The 18,381-nt window shown below is 47.5% G+C and overlaps 1 protein-coding gene across 1 annotated transcript in view; it reads left to right on the top strand.

Annotated features, from left to right (window-relative positions):
- LRRK2 (leucine rich repeat kinase 2) overlaps positions 1-18,381 on the top strand; it is a 2,096,839-nt gene that overhangs the window by 1,956,771 nt on the left and 121,687 nt on the right. The window lies entirely within an intron of this gene.

Raw genomic sequence — 18,381 nt, 5'->3', positions numbered from 1 at the left:
AGGTTTTCGTTAAAGCTAGGGAATTCCTGAGCATTATCAGGGACCAGGAAATGTAATTTTCCTAATGTAATTACTCTGTGGGTAATTACATTGTCCTTCCCTTGACAGCGCTTCGATGAGTCCTAAAAGTAACTTTCTTACTTTGAAAAAAACCAGAGATGCTGGACAATTAAATGTGAAGGCTTAAGGAGGAGGTGAGCTTTTTTACCTGCGCATTTTATATATTCAACAACTGAGAACTGTATATAGAGTCCTCAGTTCGCACTATTAGTACTGCATGTACAGTGCACCCAATTCATCTGCCTTTTTTTTCAGCTGTAGTAAGCGAATACGGATCCTGTGAAAAAAGTGATTTTGTACCAGTATTTGTATTTGCTTGACCACAGAATAAAAAAGAAATGCCCACAAACCAAGATGTATTACCCATGGACATTTTGAGATGACAATTAATCTGTTCCTCTTCCGTTACCCCCATGATTTATATGTGAGTAAGTTCCGCCTTTCAGACCAGTATTGTACTGTAACAAGCCCCCCCTGATTTTTTGTTTTAGGTTTCAGTGAATTTTATTCAGTGTCTTTTTGCATGCAGATGGTCATTATCTTCTGTATAAGAAAAATGTTTAATGATTGTCCGTTGCCACTTAGGGTGGAATCATGATTACCTGGACTGAACTAACTCAAGGGGTTTAAAAACGGGGATGACATCGGTATATCCAAATTAGGAGGAGGGGCGTGGCTTGGACGCCGAAGGAAATGGCGGCGTGAACTAGGAGCTCCGCGCCAACTCCCCACGATTATCCTGACGAACGGAACTACAGAGCCCAGGATGGCCCCGAAACAGAGGGGGTGTGACGAGGGAGCTCAGTGAGCACGGGAGTTACCACCGACGGGCCGGTTGCCTGAGTACGGACGCCGCAGATCGGAGTTGACGGGGCCGGAATTGGTGCGAGGAGGTTCCCAAGATGGCGGCTGCGTGGTAGCACCGACCGAGTAGCAGTGAGCCCGGCGTTCCATCGAGCGGAGACCCTGCGGCGGGATGCTGCCGCCGGTCGAGGAGTGCTGACCAGGAGGTGCCCCCGGGAGCTGGGGACAGGCGGTAAGCCGCGCCAGCTGAGTCGCCGACTCGGGAGACAACGGGATTGGATGGCGGAGTGACCCGGGCGGCTGCGCTGAGCTGAGGGGCACCGCCCGGGTGCGCTCGGCCCTGTGATCGGAGCGGGGACCGGGCCTGCGAGGTTGGGGCGAGTGGGACGGTGCCTGCTCCGAGACCTCCCCACAGCAGGAAGGTGAGAGGGACGACCGAACCCCAGGGCAGCGAGGAGGGAAGGCGGACTGGCGCTACCCGTGCCCCGGGGGGGGGCGGTCGTTTCCCGGCGCTGGGCAGTGTACCGAACGGCGCAGAGGCTGCATAAGGAGCTGGGGCAGCGGAAGACTGAACCGCGAGGTGCGTCAGTGGCCCGCCTGAGGACTGCGGAACAGGGCCGGAAACTGCGCAAGGGCACCTGCCGAGGCCCAGATTGCTCACACCTGAACGTTCCGCGCAGACCGGAGGCCAGTACACGGTCACCGGAGTGTGGGAAAAGAAAGAATAGGGCGGCAAATCCACGGAGACTCCGGTAGGGGGACAGCTGAAAGCGCAGCGTTCCCGCAGTGGGACCCCACTGCCTGACAGGAGACCTGCGGGGCGGCAGGAAGCTTGTTGGGCGATCGGACGCCGAGCGAGGGCTGGAAGCCTGGGCGCTGAGCAGCATGGGAAAGACGAAAGGTAAATCGGAGGGAACGGCGAGCTCCGATGTGGCGGAAGGAGACCCTGTGGAGCCCTCAGAACTGCAGCGTTTGCAGGACCGCATACTGGAGTCCATAACGGCCACGCGGGACATGCTGCAAAATGATATCGCACAGGTGGCATCGGGGCTAGGCCTGCTACGAGCGGACCATGATAAATTAAAAGATAGGGTTAAGGAGGTTCAAAACACCCGACAGGACCTGGTGACCGCTAATAAAACCCTGGAGAGCAAGCTAACAGATGCCCTTGACCGTATCCAAGTCTTGGAAAGGCGGGCTGAGGACGCTGAAAACAGAAGCCGGCGTAGCAACGTCCGAATAGTGGGTGTACCGGAAAAAGAGGAAGGGAAGGATATGGTGGACTTCCTCGATAAGTGGCTCAAGACTGTGGTAGCGCCAGAAGGCCTCTCGCCCTTCTTCACCTTGGAGCGTGCACATTGAGTCCCGTCCGGGCCGCCTAAACCAGGGCTGCCCCCAAGAACGATAGTAGCCATGTTATTGCATTATAAAGACAGGGACCTGCTACTGCAAAGAGCCCAAGACGCTGGCCCGTTCCAAATAGCGAACAGCAAAGTCAGACTGTTCCCAGATTTTACCTTTGAAACACAAAGACTGCAGGCCTCTTTCTTAACGCTTAAGAGGGAGCTGCGAACAGAGGGCATTCCGTACTCCTTGCTATTCCCAGCTAGGCTCCGGATAGTGGTGGACGAAAAGGCGCTTTTATTCAGCACGGCAGCGGACGCTTGGGACTGGTGGGAAATGTATAAGGTGGGCACGGACGGTGCCAAAGTCCGGAAGAAAGGGAAAAGGAACGTGAACGAGCACCGGCGGGCCTGCGGAAGTCGCAGAGGCTACGCAAAAAAAGACACGGGACCCGGAAACCAACGGCTTCACAAACGGAGGCAGAACGGAAGGCTGCACTTCAAGCAGTGGAAACGATGGCGAGGGCCGGGGATTCCCATTCCAAGCAGGGCACGGACACTGAAACGCATACCTCGGGCTCGGAATCGGACCTATCAGGGATTTATAATGCCACAGGCCCGAAGGTGACACGGCAGACTTCGTAGGAGATCCTGAACATTTGACTTGCAGCTAGCAGGTAGTGGGAGGGGTGATCGGTGAGAGTCTCCCGACTCGCAGGTATGAGGAACCGGGGCTATGTACTGGGCTCACAGCCAGCTGCTACCATGGGGGACCAAAGAGGGTGCGGGGAAGTGCCAGGTGGCTTCCTATTAGGCTAGGCCACGCTCCATAGGCCATTAAGGCATTCACGGTGAGGGCCGTGTAGTAGCAACATAGGTTAGACAGTTGCGGGAGTTTGGATGGGAACTAATAGCTTGATATTGGGGCCTGTTCTGGGGGGGGGGGTGCACTGTTGGGGACTGTTTTCATTCTTCGAGACTGCTGCTCCCGGGAAAGCTGGGGGTTGGAAAGTCTGCAGTTTTCGATTGGTTTTGGGGAGGGGGGGGGACACCATCTGCGAGGGATTGTTCATGGGGGGAAGACATCGACACGAACTGAGGGACAATGGCTAATGTGAATGTATTAAAGTGCATAACCTGGAATGTGAGAGGGCTTCACACGATGCAACGCAGACATAAAGTACACGCCTACTTACTTCGAAGGGGGATACATATCGCGCTCCTACAGGAAACACATCTCACGAGGCAGAAAGGGGTGGCGCTACAGAGGAGGTGGAGGGGCCAGTTCTTTCACACTTGTTACTCAGCATATGCCAGGGGCGCCTTGATATGGGTCAGAGCGGGGACACCTTTCCAACCAACACAACATTTGGTAGATCCGGAGGGGAGGTATGTGGCGGTGGAGGGTAGGTTGAGGGGCAGAGACATTGTCCTGTGTAGCGTTTATGCCCCGAACGTGGAACAGCTGGCCTTCTTTACGGGGCTGTCGGGGACTTTGGCACATTTCCTCGCGGGCCCGACCCTAATGGGGAGGGGGACTTTAATTCCATAATGGACATAACGCTAAATAGATCCCATCCGCCACTGAGGGAATTCTCTGTGCACCGACTCACTAAGGGTAGGTTGGAATGGCAGGAGAGTTGGGGGTTGACTGAGGTATTGAGAGCACAACATCCAACCAACCACGATTACTAATTTTTCTCCAGATTACATGATCTCCACGTCCGCCTGGACACTATACTATGCTCTCAAGGCGTATTGCCGACCGTATCCGGGTCAGAATACTTATCGAGAACAATCTCGGACCATAATCCGCTCCTGGTTACCTTGGCCTGGGTGAACGAGACACCCCGAGTGCCGACCTGGAAACTTAGGCTGGAGACACTGGAGGACCCGCTATTTAGTGCGGCCCTGGAAAAGGCATAACTCAGTACTTTGCTGACAATGAGGGAACGACGGACACCAGGTGTAACGACCGGGTTCTAGACTAGATGGGATCAGCTCCTGAGAGCCCCTCCAACCCAGCCGGAACGTAACCACCTCCCTCCTCAGGACCATCTATCCAGGCACCTGGGTACCTACCTGAGGATGGGGAACTCGCAATATACAAGCTCATATCATCAGAAACACCACTAAATCTATAGGGATACTAAGAATACTCACTGATTACTAAGGACATCCATGCCCTACACCACACTCATACCTCATAGTCTCGCGACCACATGGGTCCAGACTAATCTACCCTGGGGCAGTTCTGATTATCTACCATTACACACTGATTACCCTCAGTGCTCACTCGACATGCAATCTGGCGTGCCATACACACTGAGCTGCAGCCTCAGTGCTCACTCTCTTTCTATTGTGTCCACAATCCAGCTGAACTACACACCAGTCTCCTACCTGGTGCTCACTCACTTACAATCCGATCTGCAATCCGGCAGATCTACACACTGACCACAATCAGTGCTCTCACTAACGCCACTTACCAATGACGACCACTTTCCTATGAATACCTTCAGCTCTCTGTCTTTATGTTGGGAAGTCTCTCTCACTATTCACTAAGGGTTCGCTACTACAATAATATTATGGGATGGCCGAATTACTTAGTATGTCAATTATCCCTTAGTTGTAGGTCTCCTCTCTCTCCCTACTTATTCAGTTATCACTTACCTGATCAGGGGTAACATCTGTTCAAACAGTAATACCTGACTAGGAGACAAGGTTACCTCCACTGTATGGGGACAAAAGATATACACACTATGTGTAAGAGTTATTCCCTGATTTAAGCGCTCCTACTCCCTTTTGATCCGTCAGTTGCTGCAAAGCAACTGGTTAGAAGAAAGGTTAGCTCTATCTTAAGAATAACACATGCACACTAGTTCACTAAGAACTGGGGTATCTTTATTACAATAAACATAAAATACACATACACAAATCTGCGGGGTCTCTATGACTAACAGGAACTTTAACACACTGCTGGAAGAAAAGGATTAGACTTACAATAGCCTAGGGCAGTGGTTCCCAAACTCTTGACTCCTGAGGACCCCCATTGAGTCACCACTGGAAGCCGGGGACCCCCGAGCAATTTGTAGGATTTAACTTTCAAACGTTAAAACAGTAATTCGGAAAAAGGTAACACAAGTGTTCACACAAAACAAATACTCACATTACAAAGGATGTAAGGGTCCTATTTACAAGCCCCTATCACTATGGGAACATCACTTTTTGCGACGTTCCTGTGGCGATAGGGGATTCACCTTATTTACAAGGCAGTGTTAAGCCACTTAAAGTGGCTTAACGGTGCCTTGTAAATAAGACCCCCTTTCACACAATGCTTAGCATGAAAGAGGTGGGCAGTGGGTGGTGCGGTGAGCGTTTCCCCTGCAACACCCATTGATTTTGGCGCTGCCCCCTATTTACAAGGGCAGCGTAAATAGGAGGCAGCGCCAAAATTAGGACCAGGGAAAATCTGGCCATAACTTGGCGAAACAAGGAGAAATACTTTATTTCTCCTCGTTTTTGTAAAACTCCTTGGATTGTTTATGTTCAGGAAGGTGACCCTTCCTGCACATCAACAATCTTTTAAAAAAAAGACTTTTTGTAACTTCCATGTGTGCTGCATTAAGCAGCACACATAGAAGTGACAAAACAACATTTCAAGATTGTTGATGTGCAGGAAGGGGGACCTTCCTGTACATAAACAATCTTTTGCTGTTAAGTGTAGCGCCTGCGCAGAGAAAACACAGGGCTGCACCATATTCTTGTAAATATGGTGCAGCCCTGCGTTTCGGAAGTGGCCGAGTGTGTTAAGCCAAGGAGGATAACAACACTCTCCGCCACTTCTGCTGCAGCTGTTTGATGACAGTCTATAGGTCACTGTGCTAGATTACGATTGTCACTTATGAACTGCACAGTAACAAAAGAATCTGTGACAAAAGCAGTAACCCACTGACCTATGCATATAAAATACTTTTTTAAATGCATGGTACACTTTCTTTGCAGTAGGCATATTAACCCTCTGTGCTACATTAGATAAGTCAAAGCTGCCACTGGCCAAAACTCTCTCTCCAGCAGGGACATTAATCACTGGCGTTATCTCGACACTTTAATTGTTCTTTGAAAACAAACAGCTAATTATACATTATAAAAGATACTTTGCAGTGCTTTGAAGACTGCTGCCTGCGGACCCCCTAGGAATGTGTCAGGGACCCCTGGGGGTCCGCGGACCACAGTTTGGGAAACACTGGCCTAGGGAATAAAGACAAGGTTAAGGTGTAACTTTAAAGGGGACTAGTTTAGACTACCTCACCTATTAGAAGGAAGATTTCTCTCTGACTCTGGTGGGGTCAGGGCTTTCTCTCTGTCTCTGGTGGGATCAGGGCTCTCTCTCTGTCTCTCCCTCCGTCACCACAGCTACACGCCTCTGGTTCAATTGCTCCAGCTGACAGCCTCAGCTCCTCCATCTGCTTTAATGCTCCCTGACAAACTGGCAGTCCCAGCTGATAGTTACTGCTCTCTCTTCAGTTTCAGCAATCATCTGCCTTCTTTCTCCATTCCAGAACTGCACTGCATTCTGCAGCTCCAGCAGACATCCTACTCTCTCCTCTGCAAGAACCAAACTGAACTGACCACTCCTCCTCTTCTGCAATTCGCTAATATGGATTCCTCTCCTCTAGTGGAAAGCTCCAGCCAGCAGCCTCCTCCCACCAGGTCCATGCACCGGGCTCCTCGCTCTAGACGCTCCCACAGTGATCAGCTGCTTGTTTCGTCTAGAGACCTGAGCCCAGGGGCACTTCTTGATTAGATTCAGCTCTGGCCGGTTCTCTCCGGTTCGCTTAGGGCGAACAACAGCTCAAAACCAAAATATTACCTTTTCCCTTAAAGCAGCTCAGCTCCATCAAAATGGAGTCTCTCTAGTTCTGGGCCTTGTAGGCCTGAGAAGGATGAAATAACCCTTAGCTCTGTCAGAGTACCTACACAAACCATACTAATGTGTAATATAAAGTCAGGACCACAGGATCCACCCTCTACTATAGGCAAAATAATGACAGGCCAAAGCCAATAGGCAATAGATGGCCTCTTCTAGGTCTGGAAGAAAGGGCTTAAAAGGGAAGAATACAGCCTATAGGTGTGAGCAAGCATAAAGCCTTTATCACTCCCAAATAGAGCCAAAAAGCCTGTCAAGAAATTCCACCCTTAGACTTTATCTTGCGAACATCAATAAACAACAACATCCAAGTAAACAAACATCAACATAATCTATCAACAAAACCAAAAAGCAAAAAAACTCTCTAAAATGAATGACAACTTAAGGAAATTCCACCTGAAACTTAATGTAGGGAATACAAATCTAACAACCAACTGAAAACAAATCAAAGCACCCTTGACTTGAATGCTGAAACATATCTAAGATTTGATCTGATAACAACAGAAACTAACCAAAGCATCCTCAAACCAAATGTGTCTCAACTGCTAGGGATAACTGATGAAATCTATAGATATAGGGACTTATTTGTTGAATGAAAACAGCAAGGGGCCTAAATGGGGCCTACCTACTTCGGTCAACTTAAGAACTAAATGTGCTTCAACTTCTAATGATAAAACAACAAAGGGCCTAAATGAGGCCTACCTACTTCGGACAACTTAAGCTAAGGATAACTCATGAAATCTATTGGTGTAGGGCCATGTGTGTGGAATAAAAATAACAATGGGCCTAAATGAGGCCTACCTACATTGGTCAACTTAAGAAAAAATTTGGTGAAATCTGAGAAATAAACATGACAAACGGTTCTCAAGGTCTGGGCAAACAGTACTAATAGATGTAGGACATAATCATACTAAAAGACACACCTCCCAGGACAACTTAAAGTCTAGGGTAACCACCCTTGGATCAATCAAAGTGAAAGTGTAACAACAGGAAAATAAAGATAACCCCATTCCTACAAAATAGCTGGTGTAGCACTATGCATAGGAAGCACGAAATCAAAGAAAATTATCTAAATGTGGTGTATATCTAAAAGACACAATATCACAAAACAGTTAGCACCTAGTTTCACACTGTATCACACTGTGGAACTCATGTGTGCACCACCATTTAAAAAGTACATGTCCTTCATTGGCAAAAACTGTTTAGCAGAAAACAGGAAAACTATAATAGGTGAAAGATAAACCAGTGTAAAATAGCATAGCATACTAAAAGCAAAATATATATGAAACATTTCAGTCATGTGGCACTGCATAAACAATAAAATCATAAACAGGATTGTAATCTTTTCATTTGGGGCCTGTTTGTGGTGATTGCAAAGAAAAACATGGGAATAATGCAGGCCAAGGAATTACATAACAGATTCCTTTTGTGGGAAACATTATCATAACCAAATAAAAATGGGTTCTTTTAGAATAAAAAATCTTTAAAAAAAAATGACTATTGGCTTTGTCAGCCAACTGCAGGTTGTAATTCTAATTTCAGGAGTTCAGTCAATGTAAGAGTTCTTTTATCATAATTTTGGGGTTCAAGGCAGTCAATTGTGGGTACATCAGTGTAGGTCACCACCCTGCATCTTCATCTGTATCCGGTACCAAGGAAGCACTTCCTCCGATCCAGTCATCAGCTTCCGCCGTTGATCCACCACCAATCCGGTCTGGTCTGGTTCCATCTTCCAAAAATAACAAACTAACATAAAAAATGAAACCAAAAAAGTAAAATAATAAAGGGAGTGGGAGGGGGGTGGGCCGATGCACACACCAAACACCACAACCCAACAACCTAGAACGAGAAAACAAGTATCATTAATCTAGCAAGAATACATTTTACATTTAAAAAGCACCCCAAGTGCTTTTCATTGTCGAAAGAAACATCCTAATTAATAAAAAACATTATTCTGAAGTCAAGAAATAATTAAAATCATATACTTTTAAATTTGTTTGGGCAAAATCTAATTTTTTCATACACAGCCAGAAGGGCTGGGGCCTAGCAACACCCTAATCCTCTGTGAGACAGCCCCTCCCTTCAGAAAGATGTTCGTGCTCAGAGTTTTGAATCACTGCCAAGTGCTGATCTCATTGCAGGAGCAAGGCTGCTGCCAACCACTCGGTCCAAGCATCTCTAATCTCTAGTCAGGGAAGCTCACCCAGGCCCACTGTATCTATCTAACTCCAAGGGCCAAGCGTCTGCCAATTATTCTGCATGTGCAAGGATCCCTTATCTGAAGGCAATGAAGCTGTCTGCGCCGACAGCAAGGAAGAGCCACTTGACGCCTCCCTTACATAAACATTTCTCTTGGACTCATCAAGTTTTTTCCTCTACACTGCCTTCCCCTTTCTTCGTGATGTCACCCACAGGGCGGTTCCTGCACCCTTTCAAAACTCTGAGAGCTAAGAACAGCTGCCAAGTCACTGAAGAGGGAGCTTGATCAAATTGCAAGCATCCCTTATCTCCATGCAAAGGAAGCCCGAGTCAGTTGGAGGACGGTAGCCCTCCCTTTACATCAACAATTGTCCGCGGAGAAGAATTGGAGAATTGCCAATGATAACAATACAGGCACTGCTCGGCGCTCCAAGAGGGAAAAGCCCTCCCTTTACAAAACAGGTTTCTCTGAGGGCCAGGCTAAGTCAAGGTCGAAAAACACATTCCCTGGAACTCAAAACAACTCTGTTCCCAGGCCAGAACCACTGTTCTCAAACTAAGTGAAGCAAAATGAAAAATTGACGAAAAGCATCCTAATATTAATAATTAATAAGGGCATATATTTTTTGTAATTAAGTGACATGCTAGCATTTGAAAATAATACAGTACTTCTACTAGCTGCAAAGGAAAAAATATTAGCAGACACATTACATTTTAGTATTGGATAATAACATGTGAAACACCAGAATTTTACATTGCAGGCCAGATTCATCAGTTTTTTCAAATAGTCATTTTTCTAACTGAGTGGGCACACTCACACAATGGTCTGCTAAATATCAGAAACATTTGCATTCGAAAAAGGTTCAGCTTGCATTGGAAAAATAATAATGTATATAATTTCTAGAACACACATTTTATTTTGAAAAGCACACGGTTGCATTTCACTAATTAAAAGCACATTCTATGATGGGTCTGTTTTTATATTTTCGTTCTTCACAACCGCTAACGCATTAATTAAAGCACCCTCCGTGCAAACCCTTATCTCAATCCGACTGGTTGATTTATAATTTACCGACCTCTAAGAGTCAGACATATTAAATTATCAGTTCCAAGGCAAACCCACTCAAATTCGTAGACGCATTTCAAAAAGAATGTTAAATGAACACAGCTCTACTCTCAGCGCAAGATGTTACCCTTCCGTCAGCAAGCTGACAAAGCACATAGGCAGAACCCAGCAACCAATGAAAGTCAAATCAAACCATCATTCATCTAAACACTCACTGTATTTTAGTGTCAGCTCAAATAACCATGCATGTTAAACAGCATGTTAAAATAAATCCTGCCTTCTCAATTCAAGATATTAACCCTTTGGCAGCTCAAGCACAATCATTCCCCAATGTCTGCAGTACATGGGAAATTCAAGAACTCATCACTCCACGTTTTCAAAGAACACATGCGCACATCTACAAAACGTTATCCCCATACACTTGAAAGAGATCCAGCTCTCTCCTGCCTAACGTAATGATAACATGCCCTGTCCAAGCCATAACTACTTGGCGCTATTCACAAGCCATATTTACAAGAAAGTCAACAGGTTCAAAAAATGACACGCTCTTCACAAGGAATATATGCAAGGCGCAATTCACAAGGAACACAGCAAGTCAAAATGAGAACATGCTCCTTACAAGCCACAATTACATGGCGCTATTCACAAGCCATATTTACAAGGAGCTATTTACAAGGAACTCCACAAGTTATATTGCATTGAACACATTTCACATTGCACAGCATAAGCAGACGCAGCAAGCAATTTAATGGGCAATTTAAAAGCATTTTTCACACACATTTGTACAATTGGATCATCACAAAGATGTTATTGGCTCCCTCACGTAATGTCATCCTGCAAGTCTGACAATTCAAACACCAAGATGAAAAGCATTTCTTCCACCCTGCATAAGCCAAATGCCATGATGTACTGCAATCTCCTCACACTGCAACTGTTCAAGCCCATAGGCCAATTTTCGTGCCAAGTGCCAACCATCAAGATAAAAACAAATACAGCGCACACAGGCTTCGTAAACTGTTCGTAGACGCCAGATGTAACTGGCGATCAGGGCACTCCTCCACAACATATGGGAAACTCTCCAAACACATGGCCAGGTCACACAGGCTTCGTAAACTGTTCGTAGACGCCAGATGTAACTGGCGATCAGGGCACTCCTCCACAACATATGGGAAACTCTCCAAACACATGGCCAGGTCACACAGGCTTCGTAAACAGCCGACTACGCCAGATGTAACGACCGGGTTCTAGACCAGATGGGATCAGCTCCTGAGAGCCCCTCCAACCCAGCCGGAACGTAACCACCTCCCTCCTCAGGACCCGCACCTGGGTACCTACCTGAGGATGGGGAACTCGCAATATACAAGCTCATATCATCAGAAACACCACTAAATCTATTGGGATACTAAGAATACTCACTGATTACTAAGGACATCCATGCCCTACACCACACTCATACCTCATAGTCTCGCGACCACATGGGTCCAGACTAATCTACCCTGGGGCAGTTCTGATTATCTACCATTACACACTGATCACCCTCAATGCTCACTCAAGCCGCAATCTTGTGGGTATACACACTGCTCACCCTCAGTGCTCACTCGACACACAATCCGGCGTGCTATACACACTGGGCTGCAGCCCCAGTGCTCACTCTCTTTCTATTGTGTCCACAATCCAGCGGAACTACACACCAGTCTCCTACCTGGTGCTCACTCACTTACAATCCGATCTGCAATCCGGCAGATCTACACACTGACCACAATCAGTGCTCTCACTAACGCCACTTACCAATGACGACCACTTTCCTATGAATACCTTTAGCTCTCTGTCTCTATGTTGGGAAGTCTCTCTCACTATTCACTAAGGGTTTGCTACTACAATAATATTATGGGATGGCCGAATTACTTAGTATGTCAATTATCCCTTAGTTGCAGGTCTCCTCTCTCTCCCTACTTATTCAGTTATCACTTACCTGATCAGGGGTAACATCTGTTCAAACAGTAATACCTGACTAGGAGACAAGGTTACCTCCACTGTATGGGGACAAAAGATATACACACTATGTGTAAGAGTTATTCCCGGATTTAAGCGCTCCTACTCCCTTTTGAACCATCAGTTGCTAAAGCATCTGGTTAGAAGAAAGGCTAGCCTTATCATAAGAATAACACATGCACACTAGTTCACTAAGAACTGGGGTATCTTTATTACAATAAACATAAAATACACATACACAAATCTGCGGGGTCTCTATGACTAACAGGAACTTTAACACACCGCTGAAAGAAAAGGATTAGACATACAGGGACAATGTCATCTGCGGGGACAGGAACTTTAACACACCGCTGGAAGAAAAGGATTAGACATACAATAGCGTAGGGAATAAAGACAAGATTAAGGTGTAAGTGTAAAGAACGAGGTCACCTTGGGAGTATGAAGTCTTGCTCTAGCTGTCATCTGGGCTCCTCTCTCGTCTGTGCCTTAGCTCGTCTTAGATTCTCTCCTGCACTCTTGGGCACACCTCTGCGCTGATCACTTTGCACTGGATTTCTCTCCCCCACGGACTCTCTCCACCTTCCAACTTCAATCTAATGGTTTCTGCCGCTCTGATAACTGTTCATTCCACTAGCTTGTTCACTCTGTGTAAATGTCTCTGTGCCAATGTCCAATTAACTCCAGCTGCTCCCACAGGTTAATCCACGATATAACTTCAGTCTCATCTAAAAGGCATTACTTCAGACTCCAGCTATTCACAACTCCTCCTGATAAGTAACTGCTTCTGACTGCTTCCTTCAGTTCCAGCTCACTGGCTGTCTGTCTGTCTTCTCTCTGTTCCAAGCATCTTCTGTCTCTTCTCCTCCTGCAACTCCACTTCTCCAACTCTACCAACTGCTTCTACTACTCCAGCTCAACTCAACTCCGCTCCTCCAACTCAACTCAACTAACTGACTCCGCCTCTGCACTTCACTAATATAGAATGCTGTCTCCTCATGGAAAGTTCCAGCCAGCAGCTTCCTCCCACCGATTCCATGTACCAGGCTCCTTGCGCTAGACGCTCCCACAGTGACCAGCTGCTTGTTTCGTCTAGAGACCTGAGCCCAGAGACACTTCCTGATTAGATTCAGCTCTGGCCGGTTCTCTCCGGTTCGCTTAGGGCGAACAACAGCTCAAAACCAAAATATTACCTTTTCCCTTGAAGCCTCTCAGCTCCATCAAAATGGAGTCTCTCTAGTTCTGGGCCTTGTAGGCCTGAGAAGGATGAAATAACCCTTAGCTCTGTCAGGACCACAGGATCCAACCTCTACTATAAGCAATAATGAAAGGCCAAAGCCAATAGGCAATAGATGGCCTCTTCTAGGTCTGGAAGAAAGGGCTTAAAAGGGCCAACACAAGCTAGGAATACATATCCTAGATGTGAGCAAGATTAAAGTCTTTATCACTCTCAAATAGAGCCAAAAAGCCTGTCAATACACTAGGGCAATGGAATGGGACGCTTTTAAAGTGGTGATGAGAGGCCTGTGTATAACAAAGTACGTGGGCACGAGGAAGGTGTTGCTGACGGACTTGGACAGGGCAGACGCCAAGTTGCGGAAAGGGCGCGACCTGGCCACCCGGACCTCCAAGAGGAGGTCAGCTCGGCTAGGGAGGCGGTGGCGGTCGAGGTGGAGCGGCTTCGTGCCTTTGATCATCGGGCATTTTTGCTTCGGTCCCACGTAGAGGGGGATAAGGCAAGCACCCTTTTGGCGTGGCTCGCAAACCCCACGAAACTGTGCTCTTCTATATTAACTATAGAGGATGACGAAGGCCGCATTCACTATACCCAAACGGCCATAGTGGATGGCTTCCGAAAGTACTATGAGGGCCTATACAAAAGCGACCCGGGCGACCGGGAATGTGCGACCGTAGCCTTCCTAGATGGCCTAACCCTACCGCATCTGGACGAGGAGCAGGCGAAGGAGCTGGGGAAAGATATTGACTTGGGGGAGATTAGAGGCGCGGTGAAGAAAATGGCCCGCCACAAGACGCCGGGGATAGATGGGTTACCCATTGAATTCTACAGCAAGTACTTGGACATCTTGGCGCCGCGGCTCCAAACAATCTACAAGGAGGCCAGAACTACGAACTGCCTCCCTCAATCAATGCATGAAGTGATAGTGGTACCACTCCTGAAACCGGGTAGGGAGAGTGGCAACCCCGCGTCTTACAGACCGCTCTCCATGCTAACGGCCGATTATAAGATCCTGAGCTCGATCCTAGCGGCTAGGCTGTTAAAGCACATGCCCGACTTGGTGCATGAGGACCAGAATGGTTTTATTCCTGCCCGGAATACGACATTTAATATTAGAAGGCTCACATGTCTATTGGAGGACTCGCACATTGAAGGTCGAGCCCCACTGGTCCTCTCGGTCGATATCGAAAAAGCGTTCGACAGCCTAGAATGGGACTATTTATACAAGGTGATGGAACACTTTGGATTAGGTGAAGGATATATTCAGTGGACGCGGGTCCTGTATGCGGCGGCAGTGGCGAGAGTGAGGATTGGACCCTTAGTATCACACCAATACCCAGTGGAGAGAGGCACCCGACAGGGGTGCTCCCTGTCCCCTCTCTTGTTCGCATTAGCGATTGAGCCACTGGCAGCGGAGGCCCGGCGGGACGGCCCTTCGCAGGGGTGGGAAGCAGAAATGGGCGGCAGTTTATTTCACTGTACGCCGACGACCTGTTGTTATTCCTTAAAAATGATACAACTGAGTTGGAAGGTGCGGAAGGAATGTTAGAACGGTTTGGCAAACTTTCAGGATTGAAAGTTAATTGGGCAAAGACGAGCCTGTTTCCGATGCGGAGGGATACCGCTCGACCTGACCATCGACCAACGCTTACTTGGGAACCGACTTGTCTCAAGTACCTCGGAGTACGCATATATCATTCAGCTGCGGATATGTTCGAGGGTAATATAGGACGCTGCGTGCGAGGGCTAAAGGGCAGCATGACCTTTTGGGCCACGCTTCCGCTCTCCATAGCTGGCCGTATATCCCTATTGAAGATGGTCGCACTCCCGCGGTTGTTGTATTACTTTCGCACACTCCCGATTTGGATCCCTAACTCCTTTTTCCGGCAACTCAAGTCTCAGCTGACCGCATTCCTGTGGGGAGCAGGTAGATGCAGAGTGGTGCTAGCGACGCTTTCTCGCCCAAAGGATGAGGGGGGTCTCGCAGTACCGACTACAAGCTCTATTATCTTGCTGCCCAATTGCAGATTTACACGCAGGAGGTGGCTCGAGTGTATCGGGACCCTGAGGACGCCAGGCTGCGGGGCACGCCACGGTACGTCCTAGCCTATATCGCCTTACAGCAGAAAATAGCCGCTCGAGACTTGACAGTGGAGCAACACACGCTACAACTATGCTGAAACAGGGCGCAGAGGCGTGCAGGAATTAGGCATCCATACGCCCCGGACATACCACTGGGCATGCTGACGGCGTTGCTGCACGGGGGTGACTGGTCGCGCTTACAGCACTGGGAAGAGGCGGGGATACAGGTTGTAGGAGACCTTTACGAAAACGGGGTTATCCTTCCGTTCCAGGACCTTCAGGAACGTTTCGACCTCTCACGAGGAGGCTACCTCCTACACGCGGTTGTGGTAGGGGTGATTCGAACGCATTGGGGGACGGGACTGGCGGAACCTGAGACGTCCATGTCTTGCCAATATGCCATGATGGCGGCGGGGACAGTCAAGGCGGTGACGTGCCTTTATAATAGGATGCTTCGCGAAAACCTGTCGCCCCTCTCGGCGCTAAAATCCAAATGGGAAACTGACTTGGACAAAGAAATCCCCGAAACGACGTGGGCCCAACTCGTGCGCCGAGCCCGGAATAGCACGAGGAATGCGAGATTCCAGATTATCCAATACTGCGTACTGCATAGGGCGTACATGACCCCGGGCAGAATTAAGAGATACTTTGGGGCAGAGGAGGCAGCATGCCCTCGATGTGCGGAGGAGGGGGTAGAGCTGGAGCATATGTTGTGGTCTTGCCGGCCCTCCGGGAATATTGGCAGGCTATAGGGGAGACCCTGAATGAGGTGACGGAAAGGAACATTACCTTTGACCCGGTGGTGTGCCTTCTGCATTGGTTCCCCCATACCCCCAAAAACAAAACCTCAAGCAAATTCATAGACATGGGATTGATGGTGGCCAAAAGGGAGATAACTAGACAATGGAAGGCGAAGACAGGCCCAACTCACAGGAGATGGTACAACGAATTTCTGAAATGGGCGGGCTGCGATAGCACACACAGGTACCAGATGGCGCGTAGGACTCCTGATGCAAGGGCGTTAGCAGTAGCGGCGGCTTGGAAGGTATTAGTACAAGCCCTCAGGGATAGCATGGTGACAGAGGAAGAGGAGACCCTCAGCGCGAACAGGGACAGCACCCAAAACTAATTGGGAGAACAGCGCACGTAGTCACTGAGGAGCTAGAATAACACCCTAGGTTGATACATCAACAGACCCTGAGAGCGGATGGTGGGGGGGGGGGGGAGAGGAAGGGGCTTCACATAGTTAAGGGGGGGTTCACGGGGGGGTTCAATAGATTAGGTAGGAAAGGAATGAAAAGTAGTCAAGCATACACTGATGTGACATGTGGATCCTATTGAACCGTAACCAGACATAGACGGGATGAGGGATTGTTGCCGCCCAACCTCCGGGATGTGGGCCTACAGGCTGTGTACAATGGGGTGAGGAATTGAATGAAGTGGCACCCAGATTAATATTGTACTTATATGAGCATTGGTTTGAGCAGTGAATGGCTACAATAAAAATTACTTTACAAAAAAAAAATCCAAATTAGGAGAGATTTGGCACAAAGCAGAGATTCAACTCTTGCTAGCAAGAGATGAGAGATAATTTTCCCTTTACTGGTATATAGTGTGCATGTAACTTCAGTAGTGTTTACAAGTATAAATTCTGTACATGGATCTAGTTGTGATCCTGTGGTTTTCTCATTTCCAACCAGTACATCAGTCCATTACAGAGCAAGCTCATGGCACAAACACAGCACATATCTGCAAACCCTCTAACACAATCTGTATGATATTTGTTTATGATATGGTGTCTTTAGGGGGTATAACATGTTTATCAAAGCTTAGCCTCATATTTCTGTTGAGTATCAAAGTGTTTATAACCAATACTGATCGGTTTGTAAATCACAGAGATTTCCAGCTAGTGGATCCCCATACATAAGCATTGGAGTGCAGATCTCTGACATAAAGCATAACCCCAAATATGTACTCTACCGCAAACACAGTTTTAGTATGGGCCATATTACAAAATTCCCACCATGAAAACAAGTGGGTCCATAGCTGAGATCCGGAAAATGAGTAGATGGTCTTTACAAGTAAAAAAATAAATGTAAACATATCAGCTGTGCAAGCAAGTTCTGAAACATTCCTGCCTCATGCACTAGGACGCAGCACTTCAGTGGCCAGTTGCAGTTTTGCTATGTAAGCAAACACATTCAGTTTCTTCTACAATCTCCCCCCTCTTGAACTATTTTTCAGCAACTGTTGTATTTTATAATTATTAAACATGATATGTATTTCCTACTCCATCTTCTCTACTTCCCAGTGTTCCATCACCAATCTTTCCATCAAATAAAATGTTCCAAATCATTAAAATTATGCATGGTCAGAGTGTAAGATGGATAGGTACCTTACCATTCCTGTGTGTTTGAAGTGGAGGCAATACACGTTCGGAAGGAATAGCAATAATGATGAAGACAACTTTCAATATTGTTATACCGCACCCTCCAGAAATACTTCTCAATCAATTCCAGAAGTCTCAATCAGCAACTTCATCATCGATAGTCTGTAAATGTATGACACTTTAGCGTATAGTTTGTCTACTCATGAATCTCCTGAGACATGTCAGGGATGAAGGCAGACACTCCAATGCAGTAATGGCCCCACCCTTAGCAGCTAACACCAGTAG

This window comes from Lissotriton vulgaris, chromosome 1_1, assembly GCF_964263255.1.
Source record: "Lissotriton vulgaris chromosome 1_1, aLisVul1.2, whole genome shotgun sequence".
Taxonomy (NCBI): Eukaryota; Metazoa; Chordata; class Amphibia; order Caudata; family Salamandridae; genus Lissotriton; species Lissotriton vulgaris.
This window is presented reverse-complemented; position numbering and strand designations above follow the sequence as displayed.